The sequence below is a fragment of the Macrobrachium rosenbergii genome, chromosome 2 (assembly GCF_040412425.1).
Source record: "Macrobrachium rosenbergii isolate ZJJX-2024 chromosome 2, ASM4041242v1, whole genome shotgun sequence".
NCBI classification, from domain to species: domain Eukaryota; kingdom Metazoa; phylum Arthropoda; class Malacostraca; order Decapoda; family Palaemonidae; genus Macrobrachium; species Macrobrachium rosenbergii.
The window spans coordinates 42605513-42633012 of NC_089742.1; the positions used below are offsets into that span (position 1 = coordinate 42605513).

Here is a 27500-nt window from a genome sequence, read left to right on the forward strand (position 1 = left end):
TATGAGCCGCGGCCCATGAAACTTTAACCACGGCCAGGTGGTGGCTTGTCCTATATCACAGCCAGACGCACGATTATAGCTAACTTTAACCTTATATAAAATAAAAACTACTGAGGCTAGACGGCTGTAATTTGGTATGTTTGATGACTGGAGGGTGGATGATCAACATACCAATTTGCAGCCCTCTAACCTCAGTAGTTTTTAGGATCTGAGGGCACAATAGCTTTCTATTACAGAAAACTAAAAACTAATGAAATGTAGAGTAAAAGTCAGGAGTTCTCGTAAAGTAACAAAAATACGCGTAAGTGCACGAACATGGGACGAGTTTCCCCCCAGTCTTCCCTTACAAATGGTATGTGACCAAAATCAATATTTATGACGACCAAAAATTATAATATTATGATTAATATCTGGAGAAAATATAACTGAAAACGCGTAATAATTGCGTACTAATGAGATAATCTCCAAAACCCCAATTTTGAAGAAAAATTCTGAAGTTTTCCCAGAAGGTAATTTGTAAAACCTCAAACATCTCACATATAACATAGTATCATGTTAGAGTAAGCTATGTGGAATATACAGCCATTTGAGTTTTTAACAAATATAATTCCTACACCAGAGCCATCTCTTACTTATTTATCCAAAATCATCTTTTACTTATTTACTCAAAAGTAACATTACATTCGAGCCAACTTATAATTTACCAAGATTCTGTTACACCTCAGTTATTTTATAATCCATCAAAGATCACGTTAAGTACAAAGTACGAACTAAATACCACAGGAATACAACCAATAATAAGTAATTTACTGAGCAAGGAACCAAGAGTGAAGAAGGAAGGAAAACGCATTTTAACCCAACTTACAAAACAATGTTATCAATTCTAAAAAATGTCAAGCAAGGCCAGACATGAACAGAATAGAATAAAATATATAATTCAGGGCAAAAGCCAAGCGCTGGGACCTATGAGGCCATTCAGCGCTGAAACGGAACTTGACAGTAAAAAGGTTTGAAAGGTGTAACAGGAGGAAAACCTCGCAGCTGCACTATTAATCAATTGCTGGGAGAGCGTGAAGAGTACGGAGGAAGAAAGAGAATATGAACGGAGGTACAGTAAAAGGAATGAAAGGGGTTGCAGTTAGGGGCCGGCCAGATAACAGTAGTCTTGCTAAAATCTCTAGAGCAGTGGTTCTTAACCTCGTGGGTGCGAAGTAGGTTTCTAAGGGGTGCAAGGATGCCTATGAATAATTAAATCAAAATATATTTTTATATACGCATGTCATTTTTTCTGCAAAAAAGAAAAATAAAATAAAATAGATAATTAATAATAATAATAATAATAATAATAATAATAATAATAATAATAATAATAAATTAGTATTATTATTATTGTTATTTCAGCAATTCAGGGGGTGCGAGAACTGACTGCTGATTTGGAAGGGGTACATACACTGAAAAAGGTTAAGAACCACTACTATACAGGCATTGTGTCGCCCCTGAGACTGGGTTGTGGGGAAAACCAATGAATCAACATACTATGTTATGCCGTTGACGTCTAAACCAATTACGTTTCGTCTGGATAAGCCTTCTCTTACTTTGACCTCGTTCTGCCTTATTTGGGAAAAATCTCTACCCCGCACTTTCCCAAGACTTTAAACATATTTTACAAGGAAGGTATACTGTATACTGTAACAGAAGATATGCTTGAATGTTGAAGGAATATATATATATATATATATATATATATATATATATATATATATATATATATATATATATATATATATATATGTGCACATACTTTTATACATTATATATATATATATATATATATATATATATATATATATATGTGTGTGTCTCTTTTGTTCAGGTGTGTGTGTGAGACCATAATATGATCAAGAGGGCCAAGAGACTTTATTAGATCAGAGAGGGCAAGAGAGAGAGAGAGAGAGAGAGAGAGAGAGACTCCACATGCACAAATCTACTTCGCAATATAATTGTAAACATGTGCATGTGAATCGAATCATTTCTAGCAGGCTTCTCTTTATGTACATAAACACAAAAACACAAATCTGTCAAGTACATCACCTTTTCATATCGCTGTACAGATGAAAGAAAAAAAATGTTAGTTCTCCAGGTGTGCACAAATACTTATAACGACCTACTTTAAAATGTACTATAACATCTGACTGTCGCTTGAACTAAACTACTACCGTTTGTTTGGCCTGTTTGAATGACGTGTTTTTTTTTTTTTTTTTTTTGCTGGGGCATTTCGCAACCCTCAACCTTTCTATTTTTTCCGGGCATGTGACCGGCATCAGAGTATTTACTGTCATGTCAGATTTTCATAACTCGGCCTCTGCCAAACTCTATCCCTGTATCCATAAGGAGAAAGAAATTGGTGTCCGTTTGCCCTTCCGTGCTGACGTCCATAATCAGATGAGTGAGAGAGAGAGAGAGAGAGAGAGAGAGAGAGAGAGAGAGAGAGAGAGAGAGAGAGAGGCGGTTACTTAAATGCACTGAAACGCCGATTGCAAACTAGTGCAACATACTGTATCATTGAAAGAAAACATGCACTTTTCACAGCTAATTGCATTACTTATTACTGAAAGAGAGCTTATATCAAAATGTATTAGCAAAGATAGCTACAAAAGCACCATCCTTCGCCTGAGCCATTCAGCCAACAATAAATAATATCTTTTTTTCTAAAACTCATTCTGCCAGCGTCACAAAAAACCACGACGTGTCAACTGGGCCTGGCACGATACGACGATCGCCCATACACACTTACACGTCTAGCCATTATTGTGAGTGCGTGCGTATGCGCGTGAGTACACATCCCATGCCCGGACTGACCCTGAGCCAAGGTCACCCAGTGCCTCAACCTATGAGTGAAAGCCTGTTTGTTCGCCCGCCTTCTCACCACCTACTCGACTTCTGCCAACCCCACGGTGGCCGAAGGGAACGAGGAGGAGTGGAGGCGGGCGGCGGGGGTTTGAAGAACGAGGGCATGAAGGGGAAGGAGAAGGGGGAAGTTGAAGGAAACGCTGGCGGGGAGGGAGTGACCAGGGGGTTGCACGTGTGTGTAGGGGAGGGCGGGAATGCTGGCATGCGGTAGGAGTCGAGGTGAGTGGCCCCGGGGTATACAACTGGGGGTACAGAGAGAGAGAGAGAGAGAGAGAGAGAGAGAGAGAGAATTCTACAGCAAGCAGGTGGGTTGCATACGTGCAACATTAAGTAGAAAACTTGAGCACTCAATTCACAAAATTGACTATACAAAGAATCTTGAAATGGTTTATTGCCAAAAACATCAATAAATAAAAATACAAAATAAAAGGAAGGGCAAACGTTCTTCATCGGTTCGGTCAGAAATTCAGCTTTCGGAAGAACTTTTGCCTAAATGTAAAAGAAGAAAGTTCAGAGAGGGCAACGAATAGATTTATACAATATCTCATTACTATTACTGATGCATCTTCAAGTCAAATTTACCTTTAAAGCTACTTAATTGGCATAGCAAACTTCTAGTAAATAGAATGCACGTTGTGAAGGAGAGTACCTATAATGACAATAAAATCCGAGAAATACCAAATAAACATTAACAACAAAAAAGCGAATATATACTCTCCAAAGACCAGAAAACCGAGGGAAAGGGTACTTGAATTTTAACACTTTTCACTTGTATCAGATCTGAAGCAATTGCATTTCGAAATGACAAGGGCCGTCATACAAGATTCACCTCACGAATAGATCAAACGTTACCGACCGCCGTTTGATTTTTTTTTTCCAGGTCATATAGTATTGAAGCTGACAAGGTGTCTTTCATGACCCTTCATGTGGAGGTAACTCGATCAAGATTTTACCTTCACCTTTCCCTTAAAACGACCTTACTGATTTATACCTGCACTTGAATCTTCGTTCTCAACGCTGCATGGTATTGGAATACATCACTTGCGCAAGGCCTCGGCGGTAATTGCAAGGCACGGATCCTTTTTGCTAATTTTCTTAATTACAACTGATACCTGAATTAAACTGCATGATGGTTTCACAAAGTATTTTACAATGAATTTAATTATTTTCAGAAAGAAATCATTGATGTGTTTTGTAGAGAACACACAATTATTCAATGTTTATAGAAAATTTTCTAGCAGACTTTCTGTTTTTTCATTGGATGCGTAACCTATTTCTGTTGAGCCACTTGAACAGTGGCACCTTTCCTTTTAAAAGTTGGCAATATTTGGTAATAATGTCTTTGTAAGTTGTTGTATTTTTTAACAAGATAAAAAAGGAACTAAAACAGGGATACGAGCGATCGATTTATTACTGTCCATCAATGTAGATCAACATGCTTGCACTTAATTTGACTCAACCTTTCCGTTCATATGTAAATATGTCTCTAAATCCACCCACCTGTATCTCTATCTAATTTCCTCACTATGCATCGGTGTGTTATCTATCTAAATTAAGGAATCTGTCTATTTCTCTTCTCTTTTCAACCTTCTCTCTGTCTAACTACTTAACTCATCCTGCCTGTATGTTTATGTCTCAATCTAATTGTTTACCTACTTTGCAGAATCTTAGTTCTTCTAATAATGCCTACCTGTTTGTTAGCCCAGTGTGTGTGTGTGTGTATACATATATGTATATATATATATATATATATATATATAGTATATATGTATACATATTACATTATATATATATATTTACATATATAAGTATAAATATATATATGTATATATAAATTCTATATATATATATATAAATGGATAAGTTATGTTGATTATATGTTATATATATATATATGTTATATATATATATATATATATATATATATAATATACATATATATATATATATGTTGTATATATATATATATATATATATACATATATATATATATATATATATATATATATACACATATATCAATATATATATATATATATATATATATATATATATATATATTATTATTATATTATATATATATATATATATATATATATATATATATATATATATAATATATATACTTACATAACTTTTATTTATCTCTTCAGTCCTACGTACCTGCCTGCTCTGTCTATCCATCCATTCTTACCTACCAACCTACCTGCCTGTCACATAACAGTCTGCCCTTCAACAACGAACACTCACAACAATAACGTCTCAGTTAGACACCTAGTAACGCTACCCCCCAACCCAACGCCCGGCTCACATTGCGGCGTGCGTGACCCACCACAAAATGTAGTAAGCAAACGACGGTTGGGAAGAAGCATCGACATCCGCAGAAGCCCCGGCAGTTCCGGCCTCTGGGGACACCTTATATAGGCTCTTCCAAGGGAGCGAAGAACGGGGTCGAAAACCTAACTAAATTAAAACGTAATCAGGTACAACAACATGGGTTATACGTATGAGTGCGAAATTATTAGTAAAATTAATACTTACTGAAAAGAAGAATGAACATAAAAAATCCGTAAAATAAACTGGATTCCTGTCACTGCTTGATGTAAACACACCCTATACATACAAATGTTTACTAGCAAATTCGTACAGTGAATTTGTATATAAAGAACATGAAAAACCCATGTTACTGCTTCATACAGACATGTATAACTTAAGCACAACACTGATAACACAAGTACAAACAAACAAATACAAAATGCCCATGTACAGTAATACAATATCATACATACATACATACAACGCATCACACAAGAAAAAAAAACATTCAGAGCATAGATTTAGAAAGTAAAGTCAATGACATTTGCAAACGCTTAGACATCATGCCAACATACAAAAAAATTGCACAGCGGAAAGAAAATAAGAGCGCAGACTGAAAAATCACTTTGTCTAAGAAAATAAATGAAAGAAAAAATGTAAACATACCTTTGAAAGTGAAAATCAGTGATATCATCTGTTCCTAAACCTCCTTTTCTGTGAAGAGAAAGACAACCTATCTGAGAACGTACAAAAAAAAAAAAACCGTAAAATCATTTATTTACAATAAAAAATGTCAGTAAGATAAAAAGCTGCTTTTTAAAGGCTGAAGATAGATTACAGAATAAATGCTTACGTGAGAATAAGGAATACACACTCTTAAACACGAACAAAAAATTACCAAGTGCTGTCTTGCAAAATGTCAGGCCTGATCTCCGTGTAAATTTAAAATCATTATACACTCACACACGTATTACTCTGCAATGTTAACAATGCAATAGAACGTTTTTTATAATAAAACGTATACACACACACACATCTTCTCTCAATATATATATACATATATATATATATATATATATATATATATATATATATATATATATATATATATATAATGTATATATAATGTATATATCTGTGTGTATGAGAGAGAGAGAGAGAGAGAGAGAGAGAGAGAGAGAGAGAGAGAGAGAGAGAGAGAGAGAGCTTTTTGGCCAATTACCCTTAACGTTAATGGATCTTTGGTCAAAAACTACCTTTAAACTGTGAAGACACAGCACTTTAAGGCATAACTAAATGTAGCCTTTAAAAACTGTCCTAATAAATTTCAGTAATAAATACTGCTTATAAACATAAAATATGCTCTTAAAACGATTTCCCTGTAATAAGATATAAAACAGATTTATTTGTCAAATCTCCTGCAACGCAAAAAAGCCGACAAGTAGTTGCGGACCATTTCTCCCCTTTTAAAAAAAAAAGGAATGTTTTGAAAAGTTTGGTTATTAACCCAACTTCATTTTAAAAACTGAAAATAGCAAAATTATACTTTTCCACTTCTTACTGATAAAAATAAAGACACAAACATACATACACACAGATGTATATACACATATATGTATATATATAAATTATATTAATTATAAAAAATATAAATATATATATAATATATATATATACATATATATAAAACCTTAAATAATTTCAAATAAAACAGAATATTTTCATTGTAAGTGTTTCTTTCTTCTCCTCCTCACTGAAAAGCTTGAGAAGTAAATACAAAAACAGAATGTGTTATCTACTAGTACAGAATCATGGAATATATTTGCTGTGAATTAACAGCTATGCCGTAATACCCCTTACCGATGAAAATACTTCTGAAACAGCAAGACACTATTTCAGCTTAAATACCGATGAAAAAAATATGAAACATTTAGATACACAAGTAAAAACATTCGTGAGTGTAGTTTATAATTCGTTCACCAAATTTTCCTGAAACAGAATACCCAAGAAACTATTATACAAAAAGAAACTGAAATTCAAAGCACTCAAGATGTTTTTGCTACCTAAAAATCTCTCTTTCTTTCAAATGGCACTAATACATATGCAAGTTTCTCATTTCTGATTAAAAAAAAAAAGACTAAGGCTTGAAAGCCAGTAACACTGCAGATTTTATAAATGTCAAAAAAAAAAACTACAGTACCAGGTATGGCTTTTAATTTTTGAATGCATAAGCAACAATTCTTCTTACATAAAGTTTTCTAGCTCAGTGCATAATCCGGACTCCTTTCAAAAGTATTTTTCTGACATTTAGCTGTTTACGTTTACCGGTTAAATTTACTGGCGATACAACAACAAAGGTCATTGACTTCGTCCTCTTACATAAATCAGGATTCGTGATTCACGGAAATCAACTTTCAATTTAAGGGAAAGGCAAACATAACCTATACTCTACTTCTCCTCGGAAAGATATAGGAATAAAAACCTACGGTCATTGCTCTCGAGCAGCAAAAATATATTATCCGAATTACGTTTGAGTTTACTTTTTTCCTAAGTAAGAAATCGAAACAATTTCTTTCCCCTTCCTTTCTCCCAAAAATAACAGGAAAAAGATAATGCTTGCTACAGGTAGAATAACAGAATAAAAATAATCGAGATAAAACTGTTGTATAAAAAAGTGCACGGCCGTTTCTCTTCAAAAAAAAAAAATGCTCACGCGCACTTTCTTCTCGTAACTTCTTTTTACGATATTGTAAAACCACAATACAGTTTTTATTTTTACTTGATTTAAAAGATATGATTTACATTGAATTATAAGACAAAAACTTTCAAAACCTGAGCATCCATTTAAACAAACTTAAACTCATCTTTAAAAACAACCAACACGAAACTTGAAAAAAAAATTCATAAAGGCACCTACATCAAATAACGACCTAAACAAAAAGAAAAAAAATGTGAATGTGATACAGTATAAGAATGTAGAGTGACAAATCTACAAAAAAAGCTTTAGTCATTTAAGTCTCGTCTCCCAATCTAAGGGCGAGTTAAACAAAGAAATAAACAATAAAAGAACATTTAAACTAAAATAAAAAAAAAATTATATTTAGAGGTGATAAAAACTAAATCAAAGAATAAAAACAAAACCTGACAGACTCAATGTTTTCCTGTCTCCCCTGTCTGTCACCGACATTGTTTAGAAAAATGTAAGAAATAAAAAATAAAAAACTGTTGCTACCTGAAAGGAATAACAAGGTTTAAGTTACGGGAAATGACCTTCCAAACATCCCCCCCTTTTCATATCCCTTCCTCTCCCTCTCCTCCTCCTCCTCCTCCTACCCCATCCTCCTCCTCCTTCTAACACCTTATCTCATTCACTCTCCTCTTCCTACCTGCAGTTCCTTCATAAGGAGGCACCTCCCATTTTTCCTTCGTTCAATCCCTCCCACCCACCCTCTATTCCCTCCTTCCTTCCTTCCTTATTTATTCTTTACTTGCCCTGAGCTCCTTTCCTTCAAGGATATCCCCCGGGTCGTATTTCCAAGTTTAAGACGATATCCATCAGACAGAGCCCTATTACTCATAACAACTCAGCTCTTTTGTTTAGAGTAAACTTTAATCTTGATCTACAAGTAGCTAACGCTATTCTTGATATCTACAGTAAATAGAGAATAACCCAATTTTTCTGTGAGTCATAAATCATATTCTTGACCCCCTATTCATATAACTTTACATACTCGATACGTCATAAATTCTGTTCTTGACCCTTATTCATAGCCTTCAAATATTCTACAAGCGATGACACTATCCTTGATCTCTAACTACAAAGCGTTAATTTTTTATGAATAAATCTTTCTTCTTAACTATTCTAATCACCAAGTGTGTTTACTCTCTTACCATAAAATGTTTGCTTTGCTACTCATTGTTATTATTAAAGTTAAGAAATCGGACGCACTGCTGAACGATACAATGCCAAGGCTGCCATTATATATTTCTGGATGTTATGAGCCCCGAATTTCAATTTTACTATATTTTACACACGAGGAATCAGATTCTTATTGCAAGAATCCTTTTCATTTTAATTCCACTCTAAGAGGTTTTTCATATTTATTCTTTGTTGACTTACCATCATTTTTTTGTTATTATATTTCCTGTTCCCGTGGCCTCCTGTTTTTCACATAAGGATAATGCATTCTCTGAAAGCCTGCCTTGAAAATTAATGGCTTTTCAGACCCATGACAAGAATTTTTACATATTATAAATAATAACGACAGTAGTAATAACAACAGCATTTCTCTTTTCCTTAACCTTCATGACGAGTTCCCCACTCTGACCTCGACTTCGCTTCTTCCTTCTTCATTATCTCTACTTCCCATCGTGTCCTTCGTGAGAACTGGACGGCCTTCCTCAGGAAGGAGGAAATCTACCTCAAACGTAGCTCAGGTACGCACAAGCGCACAAAACAGGCCGTAAACTGCTAATAATCAAATTGCATTTAAATTCCTACAAGCACGACCTCCGCGCCTGCATCATCGCTAGGAAATGGTGTCAGGCATAAAACCAATCGGCTGTTCCGTGTTCAGTGCTCGAGGATCTTAATAGTGAAATTGGTAAATTGGTATGCATACTAAAGTATAATAAACTAAATAATGATACAAATTGTACATGCACAGCGCATACAAATGCAGACCTGCGCATATTGTCATTTAACTCAATGAGAGGATACGTTTAGATTATACGTGAAATTCCCTCCTGTAATGAATATTTACGACTTCTCATAGGGAACTAATATTGTTACTGCTTATGATATTCTTTCGATAAGCGCAATTTCAGAGTGCAATTATAAAGGGGAATTTGCAGCACAATAGGCTCATTATAGGAGCATGAATACCCTGAACTGCTAACAGGATTTTAGTAGATCATGAATATATATTCTAAAGCGTCAACGTAATCTTGACAGATCACGAAGGCTCTAAAGTGTAAACAGGTTCACGGTGGGAGCACGAATATTCATAAGTGCCAACAGGATCTTGACAGATTATAAACACTTTAAACCGTCAACAGGATCTTGAGGGATCACGAAGGCTCTAAAGTGGCAACAGAAGTCCAAACGGGATCCCAATAGATCATGAATAATCTAACGTGCCAATAGGATCATGACAAATCACAAAGGCTCTACAGGGGCAACAGGATCATGATTCGGGTACGAAACTTTAAAAGCACCAACAGAGCACTTCAACCCCCATTCCCCCACCGTACCCACATCAACCCCAACCCCCCCAGAGCCAGTGCGCTGAGTATTTCCAGTGTTGAAAATAAGTTGAGATCCTATACAACATTGTCAGAGTTGCATCTGTCGAATAGTTTAGTTGTCATAAATATTTTAAGGGTCAAAATTAATTCTGCAGAACACTGCCGAAACTGGGTGGATTTTCCTGTTATAAAAAGGTGTGCTTTTATCCAAATTAGTTTAGTAATTTTACAATAAAGTTTAGTAAGTTATTGTTTTCAGACTACTACGACCAGCAACACCAATAGTCACTACAACAATAATAATAATAGCAGCAGTAGTAGTAGTAGTAGTAGTAGTAGTAGTAGTAGTAGTAGTAGTAGTAGTAGTAAGATGACAAGACGATGACTATACACATACAGACATCTTCAATTTAAAAAGACACAAGATGTTATGTCACTCGTTCCGGCCAATCCGATGATTTCTTGTCTTCCAGCCAAACACACATTCCTCGCTTCCATAACGACAGACTGAAGACACGGAAGAAATTACTCAATAAAAGAGATACGCTCAGGCATCCATCATTTCCTGGGCAACCGGTGCATTAAAATGGTGTAAGACATGAAAAGAAACTCGATACTGACGTAACATAACATAACATAGCATAATATAGCATAGCATAGTATAACATTCCAGGAAAAAATGTTCGTCAGATAAAAGAAAAGTTGACCAAATGGATGCATCTGCGTTCCAGCTGTGTGGATAAGTACAGGGTTTATATCGAGACCGAATCAAGAAAAAATTGAGTTTCTCTCTCTCTACTGACTTGGCGTGAGAGACAGTCCTACTTTTATTTTTTTTTATTTGTTGCAGATTGATGGCTTGGCTATACTTTGCATGTATCAAAATAGCGGTTTCTATTTCCCGTGACCTATTTTTTTTCTTTTCTTTACCAAGAACCGTTGTGCGAGAGGTTCCGGATACCTTGATCTCGGTATGTAGAACAAGAATATACATACATACAGACGTTTACAAAGTTTACGTGTTTATATATACACGTCGGGCGTTCGAGTCTTCCATGTAGCGAACCGTTTGTCAATTATAATTCCTCTTCGGTGATACTTCCGAAGTAGAGCGAACTGACTATTAAACGACACTTGTAGCCTAATGCTTGTGGGTTACAAATGTCACGATGAAATGATAAAAATTCATATGTATATTACATATACCGTATATATATATATATGAACATATATATATATATATATATATATATATATATATATATATATATATATATATATAATATATATATATATATATATATGTACACACACATATATATAAAATATATATATACATATATACAGTATATATATATATATATATATATATATATATATATATATAATATATATATATATATAGTATATATATATATATATATACATATATATATATATATATATATGTATATATATATATATATATATATATATATATATATATACATATATATATATATGCACATGACCATCAAGGATCTAGCAAGCATCAGAAACTCTTGGCATTTCAACAGGGAAGGGACGTTGACCCATCTCTTAACACTCTTCTATCGAAGCTTGGGATATGGGCGAGTGAAAAACTCTAATGGCGGAGTTAAATTTTAATTTATGAAGCAATATTAACTAACATTTTCTTTGAAAGACATAATTTGCTTAGAAAAAGTGAATGAAAGCCTTGTTTGTCAATGAATCAAGACTCCCAGTGTGATTAACATAAACCCTCTCTACTCCAAGGTGATTTAAAAAAAAAATTATACTGAAAATATTGAAAATAATCATAAAAAATGGTATCAATGTGCAATTGATCACATTGAGCCAACAGATCAAGGGAAAGAATGACTGAATGGTACTTGACTAAAAAGTCCTGTAGAATAAAAGATTGCTGCGCAACTTTTGCTAAATTCTCTCAGTCAGAAACTGAAAGCAAGACTTGGTTTTTCGATTTATTTCTCGTTACGCTTACTACCTTAAAATCCCAGCCACCAACTCAACTCATTTCCCTTTGTCTGCGGTAACTTAGATTTTTTTTTTATTGATTTGGATTGCGTTAATTTTCTGCTCTAGAGAGGCCGAACAAAAAAACTTGTTTCTATTGCGTACATGAAAGGAAACACTGTAATTTCGTTTTTTGTCATTTTCGTTTTTATCATTTTTTCCTAAGCTTACGACAACGTTTTCTTTTTTGTACGATTCTGGAAAGTGAAAGTTGTTGTATTTCATTTTATATGTATGCTTTTTTTTAAATAAATGATTCGCGAATTTATTTTCTGCTGAGTAAAGGTATCTAGAACATAATTTAGTTGCGAACAATATTTTATTATTAAGAACAAGTACCCCTAATGCAAGTCGACTCTACAAAAGGAAACAATAATTTAGTTACACAAAAATATAAATAAAATATTACAATGGAAATTGTTAGTTTTTCAACTAAGAAAATGGTATAAAGCCACTCACAAACAATAAGTATTAATAAAATGTATGCATGTACTGTATGCATCTATGTATGTATCCACATACATATAGTAAGAAAATATTGATGACCAAACTGTAACTCTTAGTGAAAAGCGAAATCTAAAAACTGAAAGTTCTCATAACATTTCAGTTCAATTAACTTCTTTAAGCTAAATTACCGAATCATCAAGGTAGTTCTTTCAATTTCCCATTTTGATTTTGAATTCCTTACTTATTCACCAACAGTAATTATTCATTCTATCTTAATTACATTGATTTCCCCTCTTGTCTTCAATTTCCTCTTATTCTCTTTAAGCTTAATGTATTTTGTCCATATTACTAAGGAATACCAGTATTTATTTCATTTCCAACAGTGATCATTATCTCTCCAAAGAGCTCCAGCTTTAATTGAGCACCTGATAAAAGTTTTAGGAAATTAACGCGACCCTTCGAAGTTACCTTTCCATACACAAAGCAGGAAGTAAAACCGTGAGACGGAAGTATGAGATACAAACTATTTGCAGTCAAGTGCTCGTGACGAATGTAAGAAAAATACATTTGCATTATCTGTCCCCAAATCGTCTGGAGTATCCAAGCGTAAAAGACGCATGCGTTCACAATGGTCCATCGAACACGGCGCCGCGTTTGTCATTCGGTAAACAAATGGAGTCATTCCTTCCTAAATGCATGCATATTATGCGTTCAAATGAATTGACTTCCTGTGCATTTATCTTTACTAAATTCTCCCTTGTTCTTCCTCTTCCTTCTCTTTTCTTCAGTCCTTCTGATAGTCTTTCTTCGGGCTTCGACTTCGACTTCACTCCTTTTTTGTTTTATTATTTTTTTGGTCTGTTCGTCACGGGAGAGTATGAACGTCAGATGACAATGGGATACTGTCGACAAGTAAAGTCAGCTTCCTGCTTTGATAATGTCCTTTACGTCTTGCTGGCTTCCAGGCATTCAGACAGTATATATCCTAGATGGACAACAAAATCTCTCTCTCTCTCTCCCCTCTCTCTCTCTCTCTCTCTCTCTCTCTCTCTCTCTCTCTCTCTCTCTCTCTCTCTCTCTCTATATATATATATATATATATATATATATATATATATATATATATATATATATATATATATATATATATATATATATATATATATATATATATATATATATATATATATATATATATATATATATATATATATATATATATATATATATATATATATATATATATATATATACTTACTGTATATATGTGTGTGTGTGCGTGCGCGTGTGAATTCTTTATTCTTGAAACAAAATGCATTTAAATCTAACTGAAACAAAGCTCGATATCAAATATTTTTCATATTTCTTTTAATGAATTAAATATCCCAAATGGAAAGCAGTCACAAGAAAAAAATTCAAATAAATAAATTAAAATAAAAACAATAAATCAGGAAAATTAAAAAGCCTAGGTTCCCACTCGGACTCGGTATTCAATAACTGATTTCTTGGTTGATTCAAAGCTCACCGAACTTCCCCAACACCAATAGTGATTGAAACTCTATAAAAAAAATATATTGATTCATCTTGTGCTCCAACAGATATGGGTGATACATAAACTTCGTCCAATTTCGCTGGCGTATCTAAGCAAAAGTGGGAACATCAATGAGAGAAATATTTTATTCAGTCGGTTGAGAGCACTGACACCGAACTCGAAAAATGTCACAAAACTTCTTAACATATTTTTGTATTACTTACAATATTTTGACTCGGTACCCCGCATGGATCTCGCTCGTCGTGCTATTATGTATTGGAGATGAAGAGAAAAACGGGGCTTATAATGAATTAACGTATAAAATTAACTACATTGCACTCGATATTAAAACTATATATATATATATATATATATATATATATATATATATATATATATATATATATATATATATATATATATATATATATATAATATTGCTAATAAATATTGAGATGAAGAGAAAACGTATATAATGAACTAACGTACACAATTAACCACCTTGCACTCAATATTAAAATTATATATATATATATATATATATATATATATATATATATATATATATATATATATATATATATATATATATATATACACTACTGTATATATATATATATACATGCTATGAAACTTCCTGATTACATAACATACAATTTTTAAAAGTTTCCTCCAGACGGCATGACTTAACCACTTCTTTCTGTCATGAAATAAGAAGGTTCTCTCATTAAGGCTGGACCAAAAGAGAGTTGAAAAGGCCTGAAGTCAATAAATACTGCAAAATCCCAAAAGAACATTCGTTCAGATACGACAAGAAATGAATTTACGAAACGATTCTTCAGTACTGAGGCCTGTGTCTATATTAGGCTTTGTAAAAATTAGTTTTATTGCTGTTGAATGATACGAACATTCCTCTTCATAGGCAGTTCCTCAATGGCCAGGTTGGTATCGTCCTCGGCTAGCACTCTGCTGGGACCTCTTTCGATTCTCAGACCGGCCAATGAAGAATTAGAGAAATTTACTTCTGGTGATAGAAATTCATTTCTCGTTATAATGTGGTTCGGATTCCACAATAAGCTGCAGGCCCCGTTGCTAGGTAACCAATTGGTTCTTAGCCACGTAAAATACATCTAAACCTTCGGGCCAGCCCTAGGAGAGCTGTTAATCAGCTCAGTGGTCTGGTTAAACTAAAGTATACTTAACTTTTTTTTATCTTCATAGGGAACTCTAGAAAATTGCCTTGAGGCTTCGCTGACTTATTCATGTGCACTTTTAATTTAAAGGCAGAATCATCTTATCTACACTATAAAGTACGTTCATTAATTCCTTCCCCCGTCCCAATAATAAACAGTGAAATAGCGCGAAATACGGCAGTAAAAACCTTGCGTAAGAATAGTAGTGAATTAACATGACATCTACCTAGTTACGAATGACATCGAGGAAGAAGTCAATACCTTCAGATCATCATACGTGAAGGACTGCATCACAGAGTAACACAGACTTTAAACGAAGATTCCATGACTTTTTGCGAGACTGCATTCCTCAGGAACGTGCAATTATTATTTATGCGCTGTTTTTAAAGGGGTACGGTCTGTGTAAGTGTGCATGTTCCGTGGCTTTTTAAACTAAAAGACCACAAGGAAGTGTGCATCTAGATTTAACTGCCAAGTTCACGGGGTACGGTCTCTGTAAATCTGCATATTTTATGGCTTTTCAAAATAAAACATACCTCATGGAAGTCTGCATCTGGAATTAATACCTTGGTTATGAGACAATAAACTCATCAATACTGTTAGAATTTACTGAACGAATTCATAAAAAGATCAGAAGCTAAAGTACGAAATAAAAGTGAAAATGAAAGGAGCAGGAAAGTATGCTGTTCTTGACAGTAATAAAGAATAGTGTTTCAGAATACATCAGTCGAAGTAGTTTAAAATAACAATCTACCCACGTATGTGCTAATCTAGCTGGTAATACTAACCATGTGGAGCAATCTCAAGTTACTGCTACTAAAACGATCGCAGTCATTAGGTGACAGAGGCAATTGCAAATACCAAAAATAGCAGTCTCTTCGAGGCATTCATCAGCAAGGTGAGAACAATTTTACCGCACCGATGTTTATAGCTCATAACATCAAATTACAGGTTTAAGGTTTCTCTCTCTCTCTCTCTCTCTCTCTCTCTCTCTCTCTCTCATGTCGTGGGAGAATTTCTCTCTCTCTCTGTGTGTCTCTCTCTCCCTCTCTCTCTCTATCTCTCTTTCTCTCTCAAGAAGCGTGAGAATTTCTCTCTCTCTCTCTCTTTACAAGTTAAGGCTCCCTCTCCCCTCTCTTGGGTTCTCACTCTCATGAAGTGTGAGAAATCTCTCTCTCTTTCTCTCTCTACAGTTAAGGCTCTCACTCTCCCTCTCATGACGTATGGGAATCTCTCTCTCTCTCTCTCTCTCTCTCTCATGAAGCGTGAGATTTTCTCTCATTTTCTCTCTCCCTCTCTCTCTCGGGTTCTCACTCTCATGAAGCGTGAGAATTTCTTTCTCTCTCTCTCTCTTTACAGATTAAGGCTCCCTCTCTCCCTCTCTTGGGTTCTCACTCTCATAATGTGTGAGAAATCCCCCCCCCCCCCAAATCTCTCTCTCTCTCTGATGTGTGGGTAATTTCTCTCTCGTACTCTGTAACCTTTTGTTCGTTCAGCAAAATAAACATTGTTTCTCGATAATGTCCTACTTATGGCAGAGTGGATTATGACTCACTCTGTTTAAATGGCCATGTGTCCCCTTTTCTTTTGACTGCAGTTCCGCACGTTCTCATGAACCAGCGCATTGACTTCTTTCCTAAATAAACACGACTTCCACTTTCTCTATTCCACATCGAGGCATCTAAACGACCGCGTTCGTCGGTCCTCCCGCCACCTCCCAACTCTTCTCACTCACTACCTGGCCCCAGCAAGGTCAACCGGCCGTAGTAACCTTCTTCGGGGTTGCATTAGGTGGGGGAGGGGGTGGATCAGACGAAGGCATGGGGTGGGGAGGAAGAGATACTACTTCCTATTAAGACCGGATGTGAAAAGGGAGAAGAAAGGTGAGAAGGGGGTTTAGAATGGGGGACTGGTGAGGGAATAAGGAGAGGAGGGAGTTTTATTCAAGAGGCAAGCGGGTGGGTTCCTGATTTTGGAGGTGATCTGGCACCAGACGAGGTTTCAAGGAGGGGGCTGGAGCGCTGTTGGCGAAGGGCACGCCGAAGGGAAACAAACGTAAAGGCGGTGTCACAATGAGCACGTTTCCAGACGTCTCTCGGTATCTCGCAGCCTCATTCAGCAACTTTGTCGCCAATATTGTTGACAAATTTTACAAATCACCCCTTGGTGATCGTGCTCCGTGATACCGCCTTAGGGAAGGTGCATGACTTCAATGCTGTATCATTAAAGAAAAATGAAAAATGATTGACAACTTGGTGCATCATTAAAGAAAAATGAAGAAAAATGATTGACAACTTGGTGCATCATTAAAGAAAAATTAAAAATGATTGACAACTTGGTGCATAATTAAAGAAAGATGAAGAAAAATGACTGACAACTTGGTGCATCATTACAGAAAAATGAAGAAAAATGATTGACAACTTGGTGCATCATTAAAGAAAAATATAAAATGATTGGCAACTTGGTGCATCATTAAAGAAAAATGATTGACAATTTGGTGCATCATTAAAGAAAAATGAAAAATGATTGACAACTTGGTGCATCATTAAAGAAAAATTAAAAATGACTGGCAACTTGGTGCATCATTACAGAAAAATGAAATGAAGAAAAATGATTGACAACTTGGTGCATCATTAAAGAAAAATGACTGACAAATGGGCGCAAAGTTTAGCAACAAAATGCTGGAACATCACGTACGCCGTGCTCGTCTTAACATTGAGTTAAGCTAGCACAGAATGTTGATAAACCTTAAAAAACGATTGTCGTTGATTAGGTAAAGGTTGCATTTTGTCAAAAAGATTTTATTAGAAGGTAATGTTGCTTTGAAGGTCGAGGTAAAAGAATGGCAAACCGTCTTCTCCTACTTTCTTTGTTATAATATATGAAGAAAGACAAAGGCAAAAACACCATTCACTTCGACATAGGCAATGAAAAAAAAGCCATTATAAAAGTCGCACACAATAAAAGCATGTATGGACGATAGATAATGAAAAAAAGGCAGTTAACATAAACTCTTAAAAGGTCAGTCCATTATTCACGTCTTAGTGGGTCCTGCTCTAAGGTTACATTATTATCATTCGCTTTTTACTCTTAATCATATGGTTGGTAAATTCAAATTTCCCGATTTCACAACATGAATCTTAGGGGACGAAATCTCGCTCCCACAACAAAATATAACTTAATTTTCGGCAGAAGACAACATAGTCCTCATGAACATATAATAAACACAAGAGCACTAATGCGGTTGATGAATAACAAAAGCGATGGTGTAATGAACAGGGTTAAATACATCGTGAGTTAACAGATTCTGAATTAGGTTTCCACTCCAAGGCCTGTCCACACTAGGAAACATTGTTTGGAAACAAAGTTTGCAAACTGTTTGGAAACAGTTTGCAAACAGTCTGCAAACAGTTTGGAAACTGTTTGGAAACAAAGTTACAAACTGTTTGCAAACTGTTTACAAACAGTTTCCAAACAATGTTTCCTAGTGTGGACAGGCATAAAACGAAGCACCAACTTCTTTAATGGTTGATGGCTATTCGGTAATAAATGAAGCCATAAAGCTGATATAATGCATATTTACATACATCAGCAACACGTACACACATACATATGCTAATTATACGGGTACACGCTCGTTTACTCAGTGCATTTCACTGAAACAAACACAAACACATATAATATAGGAACTCAGTTCCACGACCTTCAGAGTGACACAGAGAGAGTTAGAAAAAACAAATGCATACTACAAGCACATGTTTATTCTACATACACACGAGCAATGACAAATAAACATGGTCATGAATGCCGTGACCCTTACAATGACACACGCAAACATACAGATAGGAAAAAAATACGCGGACTTATATAAAACAAATACACACGAGTACACATACATATATACACACTCCGTACGCACACATAATACACTGAATTTTATGACCTTCAGAAAGGCTTGGAAAGGGATGGTGACAGACGAAAGGGGAGGATATGGAAAAATCGGAGAGAAACTGACATGGCAGTGACGGGAGAACCTTGAGCTAATGACAATTATTCCGGAAAGAACGAAGAGAATTCACTTGAGTTCTCACTCTTTTCCAGCGTGTGGATAATTCTCTCTCACTCTCTTTCTCTTCCTCCCCGCTGGGATCTCACTCTTTTTTGTAAGATTGATGGCTCTCTCTCTCTCTCTCTCTCTCTCTCTCTCTCTCTCTCTCGGGTTCTCACGTTTTTTAAGGATTGATGAATCATCTCTCTCTCCTCTCTCTCTCTCTCTCTCTCTCTCTCTCTCTCTCTCTCTCTCTCCCCGAAAATCTTTGTGTATCTTTAGTACAATGTAAGTTATACGGCAAACGGTTTTATTTTGAAGCGAAAAAACTTAGCATAATTGATATTATCCCCCAATATAATTAAAGAAATTCTCTCTCTCTCTCTCTCATTGAAATCGAACCTCTTTTGCTAGTAGCATTAGTTGCAGTATAGATCGAGACTCTACTCCCTCCCCCCATCTCTCTCCTTCTCTCTCTCTCTCCGTTATCAAGTGTTTTGGCAATTTCTCTCTTTTCCGTTTTTATTTACGTAATTTTTCGTCCATACAGCGGAGGTTATTTTTCTCTCTCTTATCTCTTTTCATTGTGGAGAGGATATATGACTCATTTCTCCCAAGCACTGATTCTCTCCTCTCTTATTTACCCTTGAGGTCAAGCACACGCAAGTGCTACTGAGACGGTCATCCTTCCTTGATGCATTATTAAGGAGCTGTAATCTCCCCTATTTCTTATGTCAGTTCGGACTGTCGATAACAGGGTAGTGTTAAATATTCTCTCTCTCTCTCTCTCTCTCTCTCTCTCTCTCTCTCAAATTATTTGAGAAACTGTTTTATTTTGAAGTGTGGAAAACAGCATAATGTTTTTCGCATCAGAACTTGAAAATCTCTCTCTCTCTCTCTCTCTCTCTCTCTCTCTCTCTCTCTCTCTCTCTCTCTCAAATTATATAGAATACATTTTTTTTTAAAGTGAGGAAAAAATTAGCCTAATGTTTTACACTGCAAAACTTGAAATCTCTCTTTCTCTCTCTCCTAATATAGAATAATCTTTCGATACTTTCATTTCTTAAAAACCTTCGTCTGACTCCTGCTGACCTTTAGGTGAAAATAGCCAAGTCATTGTGAGCCGGCGACGGTCATTATTTTGGTTGTTTACTCTCTCTCTTTACTCGTCATCGTCATCATCATCATCATCATTATGGGCTACAGGACGATCGACGTCATCATGCAAGGTACATCATAACAATGAGTAATAGGAGTTGGCTGCTATCACTAATGCTGTCACAGATATCGTCATAAGATTGATCACTATGGAAATTTACCATCAACACGACTGACGGGTAATTGATAAGTATGTACACTACCGTCCCACTCAGTGAGACAAACAAACAAACACAGACACACACGCGCAAGTTACCTTTATCACACAATAATGCAACCACCTTATCTCAGTATTAAAATAGCTCACGTCAAAATAGTGCTTTTATTATTTGTACAAGCTTACAAAGTTTACACCATTTTTACTACACTTCCAGCAGACGTTAGGATTCTAGTAATGAGCAATGGATCACAATAAGGACTGAGAGGACAATACAGGGTTTTGGCAACTATTTTCAGCACCCATCATCACAGACAGCCATCTACATCTCAATATAATATCTGAATTTCCATCACCACTATCTTGAAGAACACAGGCCTGTTGGGTGAAGTGAGCTCCGGACATGACCCTGTGATCAAGTTTCCAGGCTGAGGCGAAGTTGGTAATGAACGCGATAAAAATGACTTAGTTTTATCCAAGTAGAAAACATGTTATACAAGCTAGGCAGGGATACTATTTACATCTATCTACCTATCTATCAATGCGCATATATATGAGAGTATATATATATATATATATATATATATATATATATATAGTTAGTATATATATATCTATGTACACACATACATATATATATATACAGTATATATAAATATACTTTTATATTTATATATAATTATACAATATATTTGTAGTTATATTTAATATATACTATACATGTGCACTTAAATACATTATATATATATATATATATATATATATATATATATATATATATAGTATATATATATATATATATATAGTATATATATATATATATATATATAATTTGTAATTTTATAATATATATGTGTTGGGTGTATTTATGTGTGTATTTTATTTACAAATGGTATATCTAACTGGGCCCAAAATATGACCATCGTAATTTTTTTTTTTCTTTTTTTATGTCAATGTCAATAACTCTTGGACTCCTCTGGACGCTTTTACAAATCTTTTTTCAAAGTTCATGTGTGATTTTTAATGTTAGTTCTTTCAAGAGTGACCTTTCTATTAAAGAAACCTTGGAGTTATTTTTTCCTTATTTGCATATGTACCTCCTGCGACCTTAACCTTAGATGTTGTAACGTCAGATTAACTTACAAAAGAACTAAAGGAACACACACTCTCTCTCTCTCTCTCTCTCTCTCTCTCTCTCTCTCTCTCTCTCTCTTCTCTCTCTCCTTACTATCACATCTATGAAAATCCTTGATCATAAAGCCATCAAATGAGAGAAATTCATCAATATGTATATGAGCACAAGGCAAAAAAAATGAGCTCATAAACTTTCAGAGCAAGCTTCCACAGAACAGAAACAGTTCTATGTGAAAAAGAAAACAAAGCAAAGATTTGATGACTTATTATATATAGCCTAAACGGAAAAAGACGTGTATAAGCATGGTATGTATGATATGCAGATCTGAGCAATAAAAATTTTTCATGATGGAAGTAAAGCTCGTGTTAAAAGTTTATAGTCGGGAGAGTGACAGGTTTGGTGTTCAATGGGCTGAGACAAGGTTGCATTACAGTATACCTCCATGTCTGTTTGATGTCTTTCTGAATGGAGTGACGCGGTAAGTCTGAGAAAGGACAGTACAGGTTGATTCACATTATAAATCACGTCACGTCAAAGTACGTGAGAATTCCTTACATGTAATCAAATGGACTTGTTCACACCATCACGTCACGTCACCATCACGCACACGGCATTCACCGTCACACGACACGTTTTTCCTGGAAAGAATATTTTGACGTGACAAAAACGGTGCTTATGCGAGTTTTCTTACTGCTGAAAAATTTGTGAGTCGCTGAGGTTGGGCACGAACTGAACGGGATTGTGATGGATAGTGTGAATACAAGGCACGGTTGGTGGGACGGTGACGTGATGTGTCGGTGACGTGATGGTATAATGCGAATCAGCCTTTGAAAGTCGGGCAAATAGGTTCACAATTTTAAGATAAACCCGCAGAAAAACTGACGTACAGAAAGAACCAAACTGAGGCGCACGATTCGTCCATACTTCACTCATTTAAAGGGCGAACGAGACAGTGACTGATGCCATGATTTCCACAGGAACCACCTTTGGGAGAAAAACGTTTCTGGGTGAAAGACAGAAACACGGCAAAAAAAAAAAAAAAAAAAGCAGCTCTGGGCCACTGAGTGCGTACGTACGTACACTTCCCACGGTACTTTGCAGGTGTGTGCATATCTTGTTTAGGGAGAAAGTCGGCCCGATGAATCACTCCGGCACAAGGTCACTCAGGCCTACATATGAGTTTACTCGGCGGTGGTGCTGAGTTTGCAATCGCTACTCTCACTTATAATGGTAGAATACTATAGGTAATATATATATATATATATATATATATATATATATATATATATATATATATATATATATATATATATATATATATATATATATATATATATAATATATAAATACGTATACATATATATATACACACATGTACACATGTATATATTATGTATGTATATATATATATATATAGTATATATATATATATATATATATATATATATATATATATATATATGTAAATACATCATGCATCTGTGGATTATACGTCGGCGTGCAATTCCTAAAAGGCCAAAAATTCCTTTTAGAAAAATACATTCAATATTTTTTTTCATTACGAGGCAGAATTATAGGTATATATATATATATATATATATATATATATATATATATATATATATATATATATATATATATATATATATATATATAAAATCATTTCAAACACGGTTTCCAAAACCCATTTTATTGACGTCTGGCGCCTCACCGACTGATCATCAACTCACTCTCCTCACGGGAGACGAAGTTCAATCTTGCTAAAGTCTCGCCCCATCTTACGGGAAGTTTTTGGACATTGTCCTCACACAAACCACACTTATCTTTTATCTCTTTGCTCATTTGTCATTGTGATCAGTCTTTCTCTTCTTTTCTTTTCGAGTCCAGCGCGTGCAATATGTTCTATTTCTTGCCTCCAACAATCAGTAGTCTGCCCTAAAATGGAAAACTGCAATATCTGCAAAATTTTCGAAACTGAGATATGGCACCTATTGGGCTCGTGAAACACAAAATACACAAGTTACTACAGTTTCAGAATGATTCTCCATTGCTTTCCACGAGTATTTAGGGGGGTCCCATTTGCAGTAACTGCAAAATCAGTAGTAATGCGAGGGAAAACTGCAGTATCTACCATTTTCTCAATTTTGTATTTTTGCAGAAACTGCAGTCTTCCATTTTAAGGCAGTAGTGCTGCCGTATTATGCTCAAGATAATTAGAAGAAAGAACAAATAAAATTCCCTGATCGTCGGTCACGCGAAATCCGGTTATAAATGGCGTTTTGCTTTGGCTCTGTCCCACATTATTGCACAATGTTCCTTCGCAAAAGAGTTATACAGTATTATCTTCAACAGAATCGTGAACTCGAACTATCTTTTCCTTGTCGGGCCAAAGCTGTATTTGGGTCAATTTGCATGTATAACAATTTTATTTCCTTGTAAAGGTGAAAGATGGATGTACCTCCCTCCACTCCTGCGCACACTCACACATACATACACACACACACATATATATATTATATATATAAGTATAAATATACATGTATATGTGTATACATATGTATGTGTATAGATATATATGTATATATATAATTAAAATATATATATATAAGATACATAAATCGATTACATAAGCAAGTGAATATAAAAGTACACAATCTTCACCACAAGGAATCAAAAACAATCAGACAAGACTTCGATCATAAGAAAACATACAAGATTGTTATAAACTACAGATAAATGAATGAAACTTGTTCAGTTTTCTTCTTGTTCCCATCCCTGATCTTTGCGTAAAAAAAGTAAAAAAAAAGCATCAAAAGATTTGCGAGAAATAATGCTCAACGTCCGAAAAGATAAGTTATCAGAAGTGAGAAAGAAGTAAAAGGAGAAAACAAAAAGGGTGATAACCGTGAAAATGAAATTAATGACACGAAACCTAATAAACGTAAAAATTATCATTTACAGAGATAACATACGACGATGGTTCACACTAACTGTAATCATTCTATATATATATATATATATATATATATATATATATATATATATATATATATACATACATATATATATATATATATATTATATATACATTCTGTATATTTATATATTTATAAATATATAAATACACACACACACACACACACACACACACACACACATATACATACATATATATATATATATATATATATATATATATATATATATATATATATATATATATATATATATTTAAAAGAAAAAATCAAACATTTAATCCTTTTGAGGGTTTACAAATACCGTTTCATAAAAAATACAAAAACTTTCAAGTGAGGAAATAGAAACCTGAAAGAGGAGTACAGCCTGTCACCAAAAATACACCTTTACAACACCTTTGACAAAGCTTACGTGATTAAGCAAACCACATCACCGTGTTAATATCAGCCACCAAATAAAGCAACGCAGATTCTAATTCTAGGCTGCTTAGTGCACAGAAAATAAAAAGTAAAGAATTCTGTTGTAAATGAAGTAATGTTTCAGAAACTTCCTCACTTGACAGAACAAAACATATATTCTTTGGTAAATGACACGGGGACAACTGCTTGTTCCTCATGCCCCCGAACAATGTATTCTAAAAGAACAGAAAATCTTGGAATCGATTCAGAATTTGTAATAGTTATTTGCAATAATTTGAGTTCGAACTCTGTTCACTACTCGGGTCTCCCTGGAACCAGCTGCCATCTATATCAAACTGTTAAGGCCTATTGTAAGTTTTGAAGCATTAGCTTTTGGGATGAGGTTATTAGACCCATGCAGTAGTCAGCGTCCGTAAGCTACCATGTACGTATATTCCGCAGGGTCTACATAACAAAGCCTGTTTCGAAAACAGATACAACACGTAAAAAAATGAGCCGAAGTTTATTCAGCTCAATCGAGTTTTCTGTAGAGCGTATAATCAAGGCCACCGAAAATATATCTATCTTTCGGTGGTCTCGGTATAATGCTGTATGAACCGCGGCCCATGAATCTTTAACCACGGCCCGGTAGTGGCCTGTCCTATATCGTTGCCAAATGCACGATTATGGCTAAATTTAACCTTAAATAAAATAAAAACTGCTGAGGCTAGAGGGCTGCAATTTGGTATGCTTGGTGATTGGAGGGTGGATGATCAACATAAAAATTTGAAGCCCTCTAGCCTCAGTAGTTTTTAAGATCTGAGGGCGGTCGGACAGACAAAGCCGCACAATAGTTTTCTTTTACAGAAAACTAAAATCAGACAACTGCTTAATGAACGTTTCGCTACGGGTTACAAATCATCTGTTAATATACATTAACATCAGCTAAAACAAAGTAAACACACGCGTGTATATTTGATCTTACTGAAAGCTTTCGACTTAAAACTTTAGTCGACAGTTTTGTCAACAATGAAGCGCTTAGCGCTAATGGGCACGATATGACGATTACGTGATAAGGCGAATGGATCTTAATGCAGTGGAAGATTCTTTGTAGTCATCTACTGCGACACGTAAGTACATCTATCAATTTTCAAACGACATAAATTACGCGCGACGCCTAGCCTCGGATTACAGGGTGCAGCGTCGTTCCATTTTTTTTTTTTTTTTTTTTTTACCAAATGACCTTTTATTCTACATGAGGCAAGCCAATGTTTCCTTCGGGGTTAAACTCCAACCATTTTCCTTTTTCTCTTCTGTTCCTTGTTCGCTTCGGACGTGCACTAGATGTACAGTATTTTACAGATGCGTCCTATGCCACATTCTCTTTCTTCTGACCACGAACTTGATTCCCCGGCCTTCCCACCTTCCTAACTTTTCGTTATTCTATCCCACTTACGAAAATCAATGTCAAGGAATAGATGTTAACAACTGATATGCATCACCATTATCGCAAGGTCTAACCGAAATAAATTTCACATACCATTTCTGGCTTTGAGTAGCATTAGCAAATCTACTGATATTGGCATTGTAACGAAGACTTGAGTAAGAGGCAGCGTCTACAAACTAACTACCGTAATTTATTTAAATGTTGTTTTTTTTTTATTAAGGTGGCTTTATGCCAGCACGGGTTCTTGCTCATAGAGCTGCCCGTGAAAATGTATTCATAACAACAACGGAAAGGTCAAGGGCTCTTGCGAGCGGAAATCTAGTGCCTGACACGAGGAGAACAAAATAGAGATCAATATAAAGTCAATTGTGTTTGTTCGAGAATGGAGAAATGGCACATAATTTCATATACAAGTTGCTAACAGAGTTCTGATAAATATAGTGGAAAGCTGACATTGTATTGCCTCTATTAGGAATGACACATTTGACGTGACATGATTA

General features: G+C 35.0%; 1 long non-coding RNA gene across 1 annotated transcript in view; it reads right to left on the bottom strand.

Annotated features, from left to right (window-relative positions):
- LOC136849727 (uncharacterized) overlaps positions 1-27500 on the bottom strand; it is a 495400-nt gene that overhangs the window by 300446 nt on the left and 167454 nt on the right. The window contains exon 3 of the long non-coding RNA XR_010856399.1: positions 5893-5940. This is a non-coding gene — a long non-coding RNA (uncharacterized lncRNA). The remainder of the gene's footprint in view (positions 1-5892; positions 5941-27500) is intronic.